This window comes from Brachycentrus maculatus, unplaced genomic scaffold (assembly GCF_059751285.1).
Source record: "Brachycentrus maculatus isolate JH-2025_06_01 unplaced genomic scaffold, ASM5975128v1 h1tg000683l, whole genome shotgun sequence".
NCBI classification, from domain to species: domain Eukaryota; kingdom Metazoa; phylum Arthropoda; class Insecta; order Trichoptera; family Brachycentridae; genus Brachycentrus; species Brachycentrus maculatus.
Genome location: NW_028281415.1, coordinates 636943 through 654797, shown reverse-complemented (window position 1 = coordinate 654797; position 17855 = coordinate 636943). Strand labels below are relative to the sequence as shown.

General features: G+C 34.0%; 1 pseudogene across 1 annotated transcript in view; it reads right to left on the bottom strand.

The window, feature by feature from the left end:
* Positions 1–973: 973 nt before the first annotated feature.
* LOC148300640 (sodium-independent sulfate anion transporter pseudogene) overlaps positions 974–17855 on the bottom strand; it is a 44319-nt pseudogene continuing 27437 nt past the window's right edge. Inside the window, exon 2 of the transcript XR_015838914.1 lies at positions 974–1193. The product of XR_015838914.1 is annotated as a sodium-independent sulfate anion transporter pseudogene (transcript). The remainder of the gene's footprint in view (positions 1194–17855) is intronic.

Below are 17855 nucleotides of genomic sequence, written 5' to 3'. Positions count from 1 at the left end.
GTTGAAGTCCAAACGGATATCTGCATCTCCGCATTGATGGACGAGGTACAAATGAGTATCCAGAACTCCATATGAATGGATAGGGTAAGAATGAGCAACCGCACTCCACATTGATGGATGAGGTCTGCATGAGTATCTATGCTCTGCATTAATGGACAAGGTCCGAATGAGTATCCAGGGTTCTATATTAATGGTTGAAGTCCGAATGACTGTGTGTGGCCCCGCATTGATGGACAAGGTCCGAATGAGTATCTAGGGCACCAAGTTAATGGACAGAGTCTGAATGAGTATCCGCAGCTACACATAGTGAGCGTACTATTGGATGATTATCCATCATTCGTGAAAGAGTATCAGTGCTTCACATTGGTGGACGAAGCTCGAACTAGCAATTGCTCCCCTGCATCTAAGGAAGATGTCTCACTCACTCTATCTGTCTATAGCACGGGTGGCCAACCCGTGGCCCGCGGGCCGCATGTGGCGTCAATCTCAAAAAATCTCGAAAATCAGTTAAGGTGTGCAACTTCAGCTATTAAAATAGATTGAGAAAAATTTAATAAGCGAAGAGACTCAAATCTCGAACTGAGTGGTCATTGATTAATTGGTTTTATTTAAAATAAAATTGTTGATGTCGTTTGATTTATGTGTCCTAATGATTTTGATTCTTAAATTTTTCAAAATGTTTATTACTCTACAAATGCATTTTTTGTTAGTCGAATGTGTGTTTTTTTCTCAAATCTGGTCGTATTAATGTTTTTTTCTTCACAATAACCCTGATTGTACTTTCTGATTACCTCTGCATTCAAATTATTTATAATATGCACTTACAAAAAATCAATAAGTATGAAATTCGTTGTTATAAAAATAATCTAATGTTTGTATGCGGCCCTTGGGATAATTTTAGGTCATCGATGCGGCATGGGGTGCCATTTGGGTTGGCCAGGCCTGGTCTATAGTATCTAACATGCATAAGTACCTGAGGTTCCAGGCCGGCCAGGGTGGCGTAGGCCAGCGCCTGCGGCATGACCGTGAGGCCGACCGTGATCCCGGCGATGAGGTCCGCGACGAACTGCTCGCCGTTGTAGTTGGGCAGCCATCGCGCGATGGGCACGCGCTTGCGCAGCAGGCGGCGCGCCACGTGCTCGCGCTTCGTGCGCGCCTCGGGCGCCATCTTCCGGGATCCACCGGGAGTAGCCCTGCAATGCGAAATATTCGTTAGTGGGGAAATTGAAAACAATCATTTCAGAAAGCGACCGGCTGCGCGAGAGGCCAAACGAGTCTTCACGCACATTATTAAAAAATAATAATAAAAAATAAAAAAAATACATCTCAACATAGATGAAGTAGAATATGGAAGTCTAATCATTTACGGGATTAATATTAATATGTCCACATTCTTCTTCATCTATGTTGAGATGTTAAAAAATAATATGAAAAATAACTTCTATAATTAGAGATGATCCAGATTTGTGAACAAGTATTTAGACACACTCAAAACGTTGTAAATAATACATATTGAAAAAATATTTTTAATCATTTTATTTACCTTCTCACCTTTCAATAACTCTTTTCAAAACTATTTATTTATTTCTAATATTTATTTTTAACACTTGAAAGTGGTCAGGTTAGGAGTCGTAACAATCGGCGGGTATGTATGAGGAGATGCATGAACGTGGAAGAGGCGAAGAATGTTTGCAAGGACAGAGTGGTGTGGCGCTCTATTCTCTCTGCCTACCCCTGCGGGGAAGCGGCGTGATGGTTAGTTAGTTAGTTAGTTTTTTTATTTATTTCGAATATTTTTTTTTCAATACAAAATCGGTGTTTTAAGAATAAAAAAAATTAATTACGTAAGTCGCGGGCTACCGAATATCCCACCTTAAAGGCAAATTTCTTCGGAGCGCAACATCATATTTTTATATCCATTCAAACCGAGTCCTTGAGTAAGTATATGAATCCCTATTAAATAGGAATCAGCTTGTGCCAGGAAGCAGAATCGATCGTTGGATCTCAAATTCAAAGGCCGTGATACAATGAGATCGAAATTTACGCTTTAGCATCCGAGATGCATCAGATCATTATCCAATCATATCGTTATTCAAACTTTTTTGCAGCGCAAAAACTGGCCGTCCCTTTAAATTTAGCGTCTGTAACTCTAGATTCATCCCCCGATGTAATTTAGTCGATAGTATAATAACCAATATAATGATAAATATAATATAAGAGTTTCTGCTTAATAAAAACCTTCTTTACATCTCACCAATAGATGTCTCTAGTGAAGTTCTAGTGATTCATGAACAAGGTTTCTAAATTGGTTCATATATATAGAACTTCCAAGAATTTGAGTAGTGTGGTTGTCAATAATGGGTAGAATTGGTGAATGTTACACGTGTGTAAAGTTATCACTTAAACCAGCCTATGACGGTCGTAAGCCCCGTAAATGCCCAGACTTCCATATTCTTCTTCATCTTTGATGAGATATCAAAAAATAATATCAATATAATGTGTTAATGTCATCGCCCTACATCGCGGTTCATCCTAGACGCTGACTACAAATAGTGGATCCCAAAACATACTTTAATTCGAGAAAAATATACGCAACACGATAACAAATCAGTCATACGAGAAGTCACGACAAATCGTGGCATATCATAATATAATACAAAGCGGTCAGGAGTCGGAACAATCGGCGGGTATGTATGAGGATATTTATTCAATATTACCCTGGACTGGTACCTGAAGCGGAGGGCTGATCACGTTTCCTTCGTGTGTTAACGATCAAGATAACACTGTGTTTGTATAATGCAGTGCCCTATGCACCACTGGGGTGCGGATAAGGGTTTGAATTGAAATGTATGAGGATATGCATTTGTGTGGAAGAAGCGAAGACTATTCTCTCTGCTTACCCCAGCAGGGAAGCGGCGTGATGCTTTCTTTATACAAATAGTAAACACCATTGCCCATAGCAGTAAATGTTACAATTTTTTTTAAAACAAATATGTTAATTTCGGAGCCCTGCGACGCAGTTTATTCTAGATATTGACTATAAAGAGCCCAAAACATACATACTTTTTGACATACATACATTTCGACATACATTTTCATACATACATTCGGAAAAAGCCGAAAAAAGAACAAGTATCGCAAATCCAACAAGAGAAGTCACGACAAATCGTGATATACATAAAATATACATACTATCCGAAAAATGACACCACTGTCTGTCTATAGGAGTAAATATTTTTAATTTTTAAAACAAATAATAATTTAATAAATAATTTCCAATAATTTTTCAAAATAAATGTGTCAATTTCGGCGCCCTAAAAACGGGCACATTAAGTGGATTTTTGTTTGTTCTAACAAAAAAAAAACACGTTTTATTTTAATCTCGTTGGGAACATGAAGGATAAACTAGTGTGGACCAACCAGAAACATCTCAGCATTCGTTCATTGCTGGGAGAAAACCACGTAAAACTCCTCAGGAGAAGCCGGATTGACTGTCCTCAACAGGCCTTCCGTTCCACTAGAAGAGGCTTCGATATCTTGTGTCCTAGCTTGTTTTATGGTACCAATTTCCTTCACTAACGTTGACTATAAAGAACAGAGCCCTTACTTTAATTCGGACTATATTTCCGGCTATCCGGAATCATTCATGATTCGGAAAAAGCCGGAAAAGTAACACGCAATGCGATTACTACTCGTTCCCATCCACTAGAAGAGGGTTCGGTATCTTGTGTCCTAGCTTAGTTTATGGTACCAATGTCCCTAACTTCACCAACGTTGACTTTAAAGAACAGATCTCAAATATACTTTAATTCGGACTTTAATTCCGGCTTTTCTGAATTATTATAGTCTATAATAATTCGGAAAATCCGGAAAAATAATACGCAACGCGATTTCTACGAGTCAGTCACACGAGAAGTCACGACAAATCGTGATACGATATACAAATAGGTATCCGAAAAATGACATCACACTCTATATGGCAGTGAATAATACTAAAAAACATTAAATTTATTTAATGGACTCGGGTAATAAATCATTTGCTATAGTGAGTCACCCGAATACTACGCGCTGAACACTGAAGACTTTTTGAAAACCGGTCTCGCAATTTGAAGCTTAATTTTTATTACTTAAAAAGAAATAGCATTTAAAGGTCCAACTTGGAAGACAGAGTTTTAGGATTCATCTGCGAATTCTTCTCTCTTCATGGCGTTACGTAAACCATTACTTATCTCAATAAATCTGCGGATAACGAAGCCTACTTAGTGCGACCCATCATGACATATCGCTCACTCCTTTCAAGAACGTCATAAATCAAAAATCGTCAATTTTCAGTTGTGCATGTTTTCAGAATGTCCAGAAAATGTACTACATCCCAGCAAAAGCGGCATATTTTTAACTTAATATTTACCTGCTACAGGGCAGATAGTGTTGTTTTTACATTTAAAAAAAAAGTTTTTTTTTTTTTTTAAATATACTAAATATTTTTCAAATGGAGAAAAAACCTTCAGGTTTAACCTCAAAAGATCTGTTGCACAGTAAAAAGTTTATCAAGTCGCTTGATATTTATTTTTAATACATTGCATTATATTTTTATTTTTTAAAAACTTTCTCCTGAAAAATCAAGTTTTTTAATTTATGACGTTCTTGAAAGAAGTGAGCGATATGGGATCAAATGCAGGGCGGACATCGCAGTAACAAAAAGCGCGCTAAGAGTGTCAGAAATGAAGACTCCAAGGAGCATATCTGGCAAGAGTCTACGTGATAGAATAAGGATCACTAGAATAAGATAATTATGCGAGATCGAAGATGTTATTGGGTGGGGAAGGCAACGGAGAAGACGATGGCATGCGAGGAGAATGGAACCATCCAGATTCCCCCATATTGCACTCGACGGTCAATCCCAAGACTCCCGGGCAGACCAGCAAAGAGATGGATGGACAGCTGGGAATCGACATAGCAGGAGGCTAATCCCTCAGAAAAATAGGCTGAAACACCAAGAAGAAGAAGCTATTTAGTTACAAATCGTATGAACGAAGACAGTAAAATTAATTTAATTGGATATAAATGGAAACAATGAAAAATACGCAAAGTATAATATTCATAATTATAATACGTACTATTATATATGAATTATTCTATAAAAATATAAAACATGTAATTTAGTAATTATAAAAGAAATATGTATACGGAGATGCAATAATGTGGAAGAGATTTGGCCATGTGAATCGAGTGAGTGAAGAAAGAAGAGTAAAACAAATTTATGAGGCAAACGGGGTAGGTAACAGAAGCAAGGGAAGACCAAAGAAAACTTGGTATATTAAATTATTTCAAATACTTGATAGCGGTCAGGTCAGGAGTCGGAATAATCGGCGGATATGTACGAAAAGATGGATCAATATGGAAAAGGCGAAGATTATTTGCAGAGACAGATTGGCGTGGCGTTCTATTTTCTCTGCCTGTCCTGTTATAAATACTATATGACTTCTTACATAAATACTATATGAATTATTTTATAAATATTTTATGACTCTCATATAAATACTATATGATAACCAGTATAAAAACTATGCTTCTTTATTATCAACAGGAAAACGTGAAAAAATAAAATTCCCATCCGATTTCGTCTTTTCAATAAAGAACGGTTGCAAAACCGCCATAAAAATCGTTAAAAACTTGTCATAAAAAACATTCACATCACTAAGGACCTTTTTTCAGAGAAACGATATTGAAAACGAATGGTGAATTGTAAGAAATTATAATATTACAAAACTACAGGTAGCGAGATGTGTAAACAACGAAAAACAATGGCCTAAGTGTTTACGAAAGTGGCTTTTGTTGACTTTGGCAGACACTGAATCCACAGTCCACGATGTATCATTCCGCTTGTTGACTGAGATAAACATTCATGATTGATAGATCGGGCAGTAGACCAACTTATTCGAATGTAAAATCAATACATCATGCATTCAAGATCATATCACAGGGACATGTTGTGTGACTAATCATACGTAATTTCTAACCTAACCTAACCATACACTATTTCACAGTAACTAACTAACTAAATAAACATCACGCCGCTTCCCAGCAGGGGTAGGCAGAGAGAATAGATCGCCACACCACTCTGTCTTTGCAAACATTCTTCGCCTCTTCCACGTTCATGCATCTCCTCATACATACCCACCGATTGTTTCGACTCCTAACCTGACCACTTTCAAGTATTTGGCATACCTGATCGTACCAAGTTTTTCACGGTCTTCCTCTGATCCTTTCCTCACTCATTCGTTCTACATGTCCAAACCATCTCAACACACCTTTCTTAATTTTATCGATAATGCTTGTCTCAGCTTTGCATTCCTTCCTTATTTCACTATTCGAACATCTATCATACATCGTTTTGTCGCAAATTCTTCTGAGAGATCGCATTTCGACTGCATTCAGTCTACTTTCATCCTTCTTTTGCCGACTCCTTTTCACAGTACAGATGATGAAAAACCTCATCAGCAAAGGCTAAACTTGCCGTACACAACGGAGTCCTGGTACAAACTCTAATAAATGGAAGCGAAGCGTGAAGTTGGAAAAAAGGATGAAAGTGGATTGAATTCAGTCGAAATGCAATCTATCAATGCGGCAAAACCATGTATGATAAATTTTAGAATGGTGATAGGAAAGAATCTAAGACTGAGGATAAGCATTATCGATTAAGGTAAGAAACGTGTGTTGAGATGGTTAGAGCCTGTGAATCGAATGAGTAAAGTAAGACATCTAGAGGAAGACCAAAGAATTCATGGATGCTACAGAAAGATAACATGATTCGAAGCCATGGCCTAGATGACGTTGTCCATGACAGAAAGACCTACAACCCGAGGACGAGGAGAGCTGAACCCAACAGTCTACAAAGACGATAAGTTGGGATGGAGCCAGGAGGAAGAAAAAGTACGAGTTATATGAACGTGCACTCCGAATGATTTATTAAACGTTGGCAAAATAAGGAAAACGAAAAATATTTTCACATAAATGCGATTACCGAGTTGTTATTTCTCTAAAATCGCAAATACAATACCCTTTTTGTATGCAAATAATCTGTGTTCGGGATAGAAAGATGTGTTAACATGTCAGATAATTTGCAACAGTCTAATTATTCATCTTGAATCGACAATGTATATTATTAGCTCTTAAACAAACTCGTTTGCTTGGTTTTGTCTTTTCCTGAAACTACGTAGTACAACTTGTAGAAAAATGATGAAAAAAAAAAATATATCCACATTTTAAATCATTGTATTGCCTTTGTACATCGACTGTTTTTAAATGTTAGATTATGTGTTGCATACTAATATAATTGGTGTTTAATACTTGGCCTGTTCAATTATTATGTAGACTTACGTCATAAAACAAAATGTTTATCTAGTTACATCTCCCCTTCAAAGTAGTCACCTCCTTGATGCACACACTTATCCCAATGGTGTTTCCACTTTTGGAAACAGTCCAGGAACGCTTCTTTTGCGATGTCCTTCACTTCTTTCATCGCATTAGCCTTAATCTCGGGAATCGTCTTAAATCTTTTTCCTTTAAAGATCTTTTGAGTTTGGGGAACAAGAAGAAGTCAGAAGGAGCGAGATCAGACGAGTAGAGAAAAACAGTGATCGAATGAATAGTGATGAGTTCTCGAAATTAAGGCCCAGTATTTGTGAAGTCGCAACTTAATTTTCTCTAAATCCAGGTATCATTTAACGTAATTTTCTTTTTATTAGAACACCGTTTTTGCATTGAAAGAATGAGTTTTTCTTCGAAATAATTGTATGGTTTTGAAAAGAAAAGAGTTATGGAAAGGTAAGCAATTAAAAAAAACATTTTAAAGTATTTTTTCTATATATTATGTTCTAAAAAACAAACAAAAAATATTTAATACACATTCTTACAAAAAAACGTTACCCGGATTTAAAGAAAATTATGTTGTGACTTACGGGGCGAATACGTAGCCTTAATATGAACATAGATGTTCTCGGCGTTATTTATGTATTCATTGTAAGATATCTCAATGTAAAACATTAAAAAAAAATACTAACATGGTCAATTCTGCCAATGTTTGTTGCATATCGCTCACTCCTTTCAAGAACGTCATAAATCAAAAAACTTGATTTTTCAGGACAACGTTTTTAAAGATTAAAAATACAATACAATGTGTTAAAAATAAATATCAAGCTACTTATTGAACTTTTTACTGTGCAACAGATGTTTTCAGGTTAAATCTGAAGGTTTTTTCTCCATTTGAAAAATATTTAGTATATTGTCCGCCTCCGAAGTTTAATGGTCAGCACGCTCGGCTACCGTTCTGGAGGTCCTGGGTTCGATTCCCAGGGGGGGTAAAATAAATATAAGTGATTTTTTCACTGTAATATTTATTTAATATTACCCTGGACTGGTACCTGAAGCGGAGGGCTGATCACCTTTCCTTCATGTGTAAACGATAAAGATAACACTGCGTTTATATGAAGCAGTGCCCTATGCACCATTTGGGTGCGGATAAGGGTTTTATTATTATTATTATATTAAAAAAATAATTAAACCATACCTTTTCTTCAAAATGCAAAAACAATACTTTCTGCCCTGTAGCGGGTAAATATTAACTTAAAAATATGCCGCTTTTGCTGGGATATAGTACATTTTCTGGGCATTCCGAAAACATGCACAACTGAAAATTGACGATTTTTGATTCATGACGTTCTTGAAAGGAGTGAGCGATATGTTATGGAAGCGGAATTGGCTTAGCAACCGGCGAATTATATTTGCAGAATAACAAATCTTTGTGACAAAAAAATATACATAATCGACCTCGGATATAACAGTATTTTTTAAAGGTTGACATTTTACGGTACCGGAATGCACTCATTTCCTTACAATAATACTGAAACATAATATGAACGAAACGGCATTCCGCTCTTACTCAATTCATAATGGGCTTAATTCCAATATATGTAATAGTTAATTAATTTATACATTGCCGTTTTTTACGGACCATGAGAAAAAAAATTATAATTCCCCAATAAAAAAACATATCATTATTTATTGTAATTTATTGTAAGAAGAAAAATAAATCTTGCAAGCTAGTACAAGTACAAGTATGCAACCCCGAGTGCCCTAGCCATTATTTCCATACTCCTTTTAAAAATAAACTGATTTTATTGTTTCTAAAAACTATGTTGTAAATTTTCTTACTAATACTCAACTTTTCATGACACCCTGTACATATGCAGAAATCACGTGAATACTATAACATAGGAATTAGCATAAGCAAAAGTATTTTACAAAGAACTATAAAATTGTTGGTCTTAAATAACGACCCAAATATACATAAACTTTACAAATAATTAATAATAAATATATATGTATTAATGTAATTTATATGAAAATTATAACAAAATAATATCGTTTGGAAAATACCGGCATTTGATTGCATAATACCGCACTAAAGTGAAATATATTGTAAACCAGGCGATCGTTATGGATCTACCTCGAAAGACATCTATAGGAAGACCAAAAAATTCATAGATGCTACAGAAAAGACAACATTGGACAAAGACAGGTGACGTTGTATATGATAACAATATTGTTTTTGTTTTTTTTGTTGTTTTTGTTTTTGTGGATGTTGTTGTTTTGTTTTAGCTTCAGTATTATGGTAATAGATCCTTGACTCATCTATTCTTTTCCATTTGGCTGATGGAAAGTCGCGAATGGCATCTCCGCACATCGCTAAACATAGATTGCAATGACAATGCACAAATGTAATGCACCGAATTCAATGAGAGAACCACTTAATGTATCGAGATCTCTGATCACGTGGTCTAATGGGTTACTGATCGTAATACACCAATCACTTTGGTCACATGACGATGAGTAGGATACCGGTTGCGAATATGCACACGCGATCTTCAAAACGAGGTAAGGTGTCTATGAATTAATTATACGTTTCTATGGATTAATTATAATTATGCTCAATTTTCATATTAAAGGTGTTCCAACTTGAGATGAGACATCTATCGTTTATATTAAAGAAGATGCAAATCTGACCATTCCATGGCTTACGGTGGCATTTGGATGGGCAAACGCCACATCGTATATATTGTATCCGAAGGGTCAATAATCCATACGAATCTTTTATCTTTCTATATGGTCCGGGTAAAACAGTCGATGTAGTTACTAGGTTTTGCTCCTAGATAGTCGAATGGCAGTAGTGATGGTATCAGCGCGTCGAGCAATGACCCGCATACACGCACACGAGCCAAAGTAACAAATATGATTCTTTATTATTATTATTTGCATACCTAAAGTGGATTGGCGAAGATGGAATTACCCCCTCCTCCACGGCCATAAAGTAATCCACGTAACTTGATATGTATTGAGAGCAATCATACAACCATCAATAATATATTTTATTGACGTGGAGAAAATTATTGACAGCCAAGTATTTATAATGCCTTCGTCGATATAAATATAAATGCAAACGTTATTTCGTTAAAAATCTTAAGTCTCCTTAAGTTATTCACAGATCCCTTTAAATTTTTCACACAACGCTATATTTGAGTACGTGCAAGTTTTAATTTATCTATATAAATTATATAAATATCTATATTGCCCATACTTAAATTAACCAGATGCCTGACATACATGTATTATAAAATTGATACCAGTCAGGGAACCTCAGTCCAAAATGAGAGAAATGAAAAAAATACTTAATTTACTTTATAATGTATTTGTGTTAGTGATTACTTATATTTTCTTATTTTTTTCCTTTTAACATACTTCTTACCTAATTTTTTTTATATGCCTATTTACTGGACCTTTTATTGCTTTATATTTTACATTTTGCACTGTGTTTTCTGATTTGTTACTTTCATTTTTGGTTTCAGTCTTGTTAACCTTAATCCCATGTCCCGAAATGAGAAATGTTGATTGCTCACCAGGAATATTATATATGTGACTTATGTATGTAACATGTTTAAAAAATAAATAAAAACATAATTTAATGCTTCCGAAGTAGTGAAAATATTAAAAGTCAATAGAATAAATATACAAAAAAAAGTGACATCACCTGTCAAGAAGCACGCTTTACGCCACGACCAAGGTTAATTATTGCGTGTTTTGCTGTTATTTTAAACAGATGGCACTGCCATTGCGGTTTAAAAAAGCTGTTTTAAAAACATGGATGTTTTCACGTGTCACACACCACCGTTCGAATGCAACGATGTGTCAAAAATTGTAAGAAATCACTGATATGACTTTAGGAGATTTAATATTTTTAACATATTGACGTTAACATTTTTACTCATATGGATTAAACGTGAATAAATGACAAGTCGGGTCCAGGATATACCATGGTATGCATGGGAAATGGACGGAACCATTCGGTTAAAACTGGTACGAACGGGTTGATAGTTAATAAATAAATAAATAAAAAATACATTTGCATAAAACACCGTCCGTAATGTAATAAACGTAAAACAATCTCAAGGTGATAGATATGACTCATTGCGCGACATATTCGGAAAATATTACATAGTATTTGTACTTATCATAATTATATTAAAATAAATAGTAAAACCTCGATATAACGGACCTCCATTTAAAGAACTTCGAATTTAACAATATGCAAAATTTTCTTAGACATATCCATTTGTTTTTAATTAAAATTTGACTTAGTATGTAAAATTTCAATTAAAAATGGATAGGTTTTACCACAAAGTGACTGTCGAATCAATTAATGAAAATATCCATTTGTGTTAGAACACACTTATATGTTTGAGTATGCAAATACCGCGTTTAATTCCAATACCATTATTAGACTATATATATTTATGTCTCATAAAGCGATGACTTATCATCGACTGACTTAAATGATCACTTTATAAATGATAAAAATTAGAAAATTAGTTACCAAAATACGGTGCTTGTTTTAAATAAAAATATATTTAAAAAATCATTGTTACGGAGATGGCATTTTCTTAGCGTAGAAAAGGAATGCCTAATTTTTTTATAAGCAATTTTAACCGTCGAAATTATAACAACAATTTAGATAAAGGTTGTGCAAACTATAAAAAAGTCTCTTCCACACAACATGTATTTCAATTTTTCCTGAAATTAAAAAAAATACATATAAACTCAAAAAAAAGATAGTAGTTTATATGTGGATATAACACATGATAGATATCTATACGGCTTTATATATCGTTAAAAAAAATTGAATAAACTAAATATTTTATGCAAAAAAACCTGATATTTGATGCAAAAAAATTGATATATTTTTATATTATTTAAGTAACAAACCTAATATGGTCAGGGATCTGCTCAAAAAATATGTTTTTAACTAAAACATTAGTTAGAATAGGAGAACAACAAAAAAACACCTGTCAAAACAACTTAGATAAAATGTTATGTTATATTCAGATTTATAATTCACCTGTTAATTACAGCAGATTATAATAGCAACTACTGCCGGATGTTTTTTCGTATACTTTAAGGAGTTCTTGAAATGCATGGGTGATCAAGTGTAAAATTATTTTTTTAAACTCAAGTCTTGAGACCAGGGCAAGAATTACCATATTATGTACTCCCAGTTCTTTAGTTAATGAAACTTTACTTTTTGCGATTAAAATATATAAATAAAAATATTTCGGTGACATTGTTAACCCCGACAATGAATATAATTCACTCGAATATTGATAAAATGCCAAGGTCGTTAGAAAAAATTATTAAAATAATATATTTTCTGACTTTAAAAAAATATATATCAATATTTTTGTGTTTTACTTAATATGAACGCACCGTTCTTTATTGTTTTATATTCAATTGTAAAAGACTCAAATGCCGTATAAATGAATAAATAAATAAAAGTTTAAGTGTAAGGTTACATTTTACTAATTTTCGTAGATAGTGCCATTATAATTTGAGTCCAGAACCGAGGTTCTTAACTACAGAGCCTCATTTATAAGATCAAATAAATTATCATTTTTGGCACATATGGCATAGAGACCAGAGCAGACATAGCAAGAATCAAATTTCTTGTAAGAACTTCAGAAATGAGGACATAATGAGGTTCATAACCGGAAACACGTTAAGAGACCGAATAAGGAACACGGAAATTCGGAAAATGTGTCGTACGGATGATATAGTCAGATAGGGAAGACAGCAAGGATGATTCAGGAATGCCCATGTCAATAGAATGCAAGAAAATAGAATGGTCAGAATTGCTCTTCAAGAGAACCCAGACGGAAGAAGATGCCTGGAAAACCTCCAAAGTGATGGCGTGACAGCTGGTAGTCCATGTCACAACAGGCAGATAACGGAGTAGACAAATCCTTAAGATGGAGACTGACCGGAGCATTTCGTCGTAACATCGCTCGCAGCGAGCATCACCGAGCATCCGAAACTATGGATGGAGCGCTCGGCTCGCTGTACTGACTGCCTGAATGCTCGCATCGTAACGTGTTACGTTATGACGAAATGCTCCGGTCAGTCTCCACCTTCAGGATCTATAAGAAGGAAGAAGAAGAAGAAACTTTTTTACACTCGAAAAAACTTTGTGAAGTACCAAATACATATAAGTGTAAACTTATTTTGATTTACATATTAAGTATATATTTAAAGATATAAAGGTTTTTCTCTGGTGTACACTTTGTCAAGGTCATGCGCGATAATATAATGAAAAATACATAACCAATGACAAAATAAACGCATTTTAGGATCAAATTTACATATTACTAATTAACATATTTCAAATTTACATATTTCAAATTTACATATAACAAGAAGTTCCATTCATATTTGATTTTGAATCGAAAACTGAAAATAAAATAATATTTCCAGACCGCGGGCCGAATTTCACTAGCCCTAAGGTGGTAATATAACTACCTACTTAGGTGAGTCAGACTATTTTTAATCTACCAATTAAAAAATATAATGTCTTTTTATGATAATACCGTATTACAATTATTATTATGATAGTCAGTAGAATTAAAAAAAAAAAGTTGTTTGGTATACATACATAAAAATACTATGAAGAGGATTATATTTCTGATAAATGATTCACACGAATCACAAACAAAATATGCAAATAACATATTAAGGGATGGTTAAAGACGTCTTAAAGAAATCTTACTTGTCATGAAAATAATCCCGGTAAAAAAAATAATAATCATAATAAATCCCTTACCGCACCCCAATGGTGTTTAGGGCACTGCTTCATATAAACGCAGTGTTATCTCGATCGATTACACATGAAGGAAAGGTGATCAGCCCTCCACTTCAGGCACCAGTCCAGTGTAATATTGAATAAATATTAGAGTGAAAAAATCACTTATATTTATTAAACCCCCCTGGGAATCGAACCCGGGACCTCCAGAACGGTAGCCGAGCATGCTACCGGTAAAAGAAGGACACCTAAAAACCTCGTTGAAAATAATTGTCAACAGTTTTATCACACTGATTACAAATTTATCAATTTGATTCTCCTTATGGTTATATTATTTTTTGACATCTCATCAAAGATGAAGAAGAATATGGAAGTCTGGGCATTTACGGGGCTGACGACCGTCATAGGCTGGTTTAAGTGATCACTTTACACACGTGTAACATTCACCAATTCTACCCATTATTGACAACCACAGTACTCAAATTCTTGGAAGTTCTATATATATGAACCAATTTAGAAACCTTGTTCTTGAATCACTAGAATTTCACTAGAGACATCTATTGGTGAGATGTAAAGAAGCTTTTTATTAAGCAGAAACTCTTATATTATGGTTGTTCTTCACTGTGCAAAAGGAGCTGCGTCAGATTTATTGTTCATAGTGTTTTACAATACATTAAGAAAATTTGATCAGAGGTGATATTTCAAACGCATTAACTACGTAGTAAAGATAAATAAAAATTTTCTTAGATAAAAAAATCTACTTGCGCCCTTTTTTGAAAATACCAAAAATGTTAGAAATACAAACCTAAAAGTATAGTTATCTGGACTACGTACTTAAAGTATTAACTTTCTATTGGAATTGATACCAGTTGTATAATATTTTTCATATTAGTAATATTTATTTATTTATTTAAAATTCAGTCAGGAACCCAATTTAAAAAAAATGTATTTAAAAAAAACTGATACTTTGTGGCACATTTAAAACCTTAAACTGGTTTCATAAACACCTTTTTTTCTTTTTCCTTCTCGGTTGAAAAAAGTGTCCAAAAATAAAATGGTTAAAAACAAAGCATGTATTGTTTTTTTTGCATAAGCATTGATTTGATGTTATATAATCATTTTATTTATTGTTTCGACATTATCTTTGTGGTAAGACATGTTACAATGATTAAAGAAAATACTTGTTTTATACCACTTGAGTTTTTATTAAAGACTACATGTTTCAGATGTTAAACTTCCATCATTCAGGTCTGTATAATAACTAGCAGTCATAGTTGAAAAAATACAACTAAAAATAAAATGGTTAAAAAGAAAGTTTGAGTTATAAAATTCAATATTCATAAAATACAAACTAAGTTTTTGCCGGCTTTATTTGTGGTAGTATTTTTCCAACCGGTTTCAACAAATGCCTTGGCATCTTTATTTTGATTGGAAAAATAAAACCAAAAATAAAAACTTTAAACAAAGCTCGCGTTTTTTTTTTAATTTAATAAAATTTATTTTTAAATATATCGCTAAGAAATTACATCATGTTTGCATGATACCGAAATAAATTAATAATCAAGCTAATTACACAATAACCACAAAAATGATATACATTCCAAAATATTCGTGGTTTTAAAATGATTTTTGTGGTAAAGTGACGCGTTTGAAATATGGAAAAGATGACATCTTTATTCTACACACATGACTAGTAATTTTTTATTACATTCCTGTAAGAGGGTTTTACGATTCATATGGAGTGATGATGCATCGAAGAATGCATTGTCTTATGCCGAGAAAACGTAATCACATATGTAATGTTCAATATAGCGGTACATTATAATTTTAGTAATAAACTTAACTCATTCGGAGAGTATGGAATAAATAAATAAAATGTTACCATATGAAATAAACAAATGCTGTCTTTTGCAACATTTTGTGTGAGTGTGTCCAAAATTTATTCACAAATCTGGATTATCTTTAATTAGGAGTTATTATTACATAATTTTTTGACATATCAACATAGATGAAGAAGAATATGGAAGTATGGTATTTACAGGGCGTCAGGCGTTATTCACGACCGTCTTAGGCTTGCTTAAGTGATCACTTTACACACGTAGACTTGGTTAATTGATAACTTTAAATACGTATCACACATCGCTCACTCCTTTCAAGAACGTCATAAATAAAAAATCATAAATTTTCAGTTGTGCATGTTTTCGGAATGCCCAGAAAATGTACTATATCTCACCAAAAGAGGCATATTTTTTACTTAATATAGGGTCCGCCATCTAAAGTTTTTTTTTTCAACTAGTGCTTATTTCGTGAATGGTAACACTTAGCTCATGTCTGATTTGACAGATAATTAGTTTTATCCTTCCGCTGAGCGAATATGGTTGTGTATACGCTTGAACAACGCTGGGAAATATTGCGACATTCGACTTACAGAAGATGCCGATTTTGCCAAAAAAATCATCTTTTCGGATGAAGCTCATTTTGATCTTGGCGGGTATGTAAACAAGCAAAATTGTCGTATTTGGGGCACAGAAAACCCGCACGCATACATTGAAAAGCCGGTACACCCAAAACGAGTCACTGTTTGGTGCGGATTTTGGTCCAGAGGCAAAATTGGGCCATTTTTCTTTGAAAATGAGCAAGGAGTGGCCGTTAGTCAATGGCGATCGTTATCGGGCCATGTTGAACGGATTTTTGTTCACAAAAATTGAAGAGGAGGATATTGGCAACATTTGGTTTCAACAGGACGGCGCTACGTGCCACACAGCTGAAGCTACACTCGATGTTTTGCGCCCCATTTTCAAAAAAAAAATGTTATTTGGCGGACCCTTTATTTACCCGCTACAGGGGAGAAAATATTGTTTTTACATTTTGAATAAAAAGGTATTGTTAATTTTTTTTTTTAATGTACTAAATATTTTTCCAATGGAGAGAAAACCTTCAGGTTTTACCTAAAAAGATGTGTTGCACAGTAAAAAGTTCAATAAGGGGCTTGATATTATTTTTAATACATTGTGTTATATTTTAAATCTTTAAAAACGTTCTCTTGAAAAATCAAGTTTTTTGATTTATGACGTTCTTGAAAGGAGTGAGCGACATGTTACACGTGTGTTGAGAGATCACCTTACCAACTATGACGGTTGTACGCCCTGTAAATGCCCAGACTTCGATATTCTTCTTCATCTATGTTGAGATGTTAAAATATAATATAAATTTGGTAAATAAATTTGAATTTTCGCATGTGCTAGAAAAAGGTTGGGGAAATAACGTGATAATACGTAGAATAGGTGTAATAGGTAGAATTAGGTAGAAATTAGTAAATTATATACTACACCACCTAGAACCTAAACCAACTGAAGAAAAAAACTTTTATTTAACTCAAACCTCGACACCAGTTTCGCAGTGGATTATGATCCCAACTATGCCACATTACAACCCCATAAAATTAATTTAAGTATTTAAAAGAAAACATTAAAAACCAAAGAGTTTCATCACGTTTGTTTTGCAATAATAATATTCCTTTGTTATGAAATCTATTTGTGATAAAAAAAAAAATCACAAAAAAGTATGAAAATATTATTGGACGTGAAGAGGTTGAGACCAAACCGATGCCTATACTTTCCCAACGTGCGTGCGTGCCACGAGCCGCCACACGTGGTATCATTATCAAATTAGC